Here is a 1,864-nt window from a genome sequence, read left to right as displayed (position 1 = left end):
AACGCGTCATTCTGGGCTATGTACTCTTTCAATAGGTTCTCAAGCGGAGAACTTGAGCTCGACGCCTATCCTCCTCTAATAAAGGACCGTTGATGTGGCTGATGCGTTTGTTGAAATGTAGGCGGCGGTCCATTCCTTTGCTGTTGGTTTGCCCCTAGGTGGTGCTCCTGATGATTTCCTCCTGTCCAAGAAAAATATGGATGGTTCCTCCATCCAGGATTATATGTATTGGAAAATGGGTTGGTTTTAATCCAACATACTGACTGAGGATTTTGTACGCAATCTGCATAAGAGTGAGGATCTCCACAGCCCACACAACTAACCATGGGCTGCCCGAACGCTTCTACCTGATTCATCTTCTGCTGATTTAATGCGTTTCCTAGCGTCATGTTCTACAAAAGGCTGTTCATCGTAGCCACTTGTGCAGATAGTGTGGCTATTGCATTGGAATCGATAGAATTAACATTCTGAGATCTCTTCTTCCTGTCAGCTTTTCCATCATACGTATCGTCCACCCATTCCATGTTGTGTTTAGCAATACGTCTAATATCTCCTTAGCCTCGCTATAATATTTATCCATAATTCCACTAGCTGCCGCTGCGTTGCCTGCCATCTGTGATGCTCTATTCAATCCTCCATAAAAAAGTCTCAATTTAGATAGTTAGTGGTAGTCCATGGTTCGGGCAATTTTTTGCCAAACCCTTAAAACGCTTCCATACGGCGCTTAAGGTCTCAGCTTCTTATGGTTCAAAGTTCATAATCTCTTGACGCCTCCTCACGTTGGGGGTAGGTGGGAAGTATTTTTGCATAAATTTCTCCACCAACTTCTCCCATGTGGTGATTTCACTAGGTTTCAGTGAGCTTACCCATTGTTTTGTGTCATCACCCAAAGAATAGGGAAATAAAGACAGCCTGATTACCTCTAGGGTGATTCCAAGAATCACAAATGAGTTACACATTTCCAGGAAACGCTTCATGTGGCCGTGAGGATCTTCACCACGAACACCCCTAAATTTTTCAGCAATCTGGAGCATTTAGAGCATTACAGATTTCATCTCGAACCTGGTCCCGTCTGATGTTGGGTATATGATTCCTGGAGAGAAATCATACAGTATAAGGGATGCATACTCCCTCATGGGATGCGTGCTGCTATTCGCCATTAGGATCGGATTCTATGCAGCATGAGCTAGTTGCTGATTTGTCTGTTCTTTCGTCAGTGTTCGTTACCTGTTTTGTTGTCTGAGAAATTGTTGCCTCAACCTTCGACGACAATTAGATCAGTTCCTACGTCGGAAGGTCCTTTCAATATCAGGGTCGTATCTGAGTTCAGGAGTGCTCTCCCTGGTCATAAACGTTCACAAGCTTAGGCTTAGCTTATAATACTCCCTCGACCGAAGTGCTCCTACAACAGATACAAACGAAATTTCTGGTTAGTTTTATTTTTGAATCCCCAACAATGGCGCCAAAAACTTGTTCGTTGCTATTGTGTTTCGCTCTAGGAGTGTATTGTATAAAATAAATTGGAAGAATAAGTTCTAAGTATAAGTGATGCGTTGATGCTTTGATGTGTTTATGTAATTGTAACGCGTTTGTGCGTTAGAGATATGCAACAGGACGCACAACACACCTTCTAATGACGTTCAAGTTTTCCTAAACCAGACCCAATTATAAATCTAATTTATGTTCCTTGGAAGTCCAGGGTCGAACTCAGGGATTCAGTTAAACTGACGCAGACCTTGCATTGTATCTATTGTAGGGGGTTTCCTAAATGTATGTAGAGAAATGTGTTATTTACACTAAAGTGTTGTGCTTGTGCTAGAAGATACAAAAGAGTTGAGTAGTAAGTGATGGATCATGCGAAAAT

At 42.3% G+C, this 1,864-nt stretch overlaps 1 non-coding gene across 1 annotated transcript; it reads left to right on the top strand.

Moving 5' to 3' along the window:
• Positions 1–669: 669 nt before the first annotated feature.
• Positions 670–772, top strand: LOC120068618 (small nucleolar RNA R71). Its single transcript, XR_005479256.1, has one exon. It is a non-coding gene; the product is annotated as a small nucleolar RNA R71 (small nucleolar RNA).
• Positions 773–1,864: the final 1,092 nt, after the last annotated feature.

The sequence above is a fragment of the Benincasa hispida genome, chromosome 12 (genome assembly GCF_027475165.1).
Source record: "Benincasa hispida cultivar pf3 chromosome 12, pf3_genome.v1.1, whole genome shotgun sequence".
In the NCBI taxonomy this organism is placed as follows: Eukaryota; Viridiplantae; Streptophyta; class Magnoliopsida; order Cucurbitales; family Cucurbitaceae; genus Benincasa; species Benincasa hispida.
The sequence above is the reverse complement of the archived record's forward strand: the minus strand, read 5'-3'. Positions and strand labels throughout refer to the sequence as shown.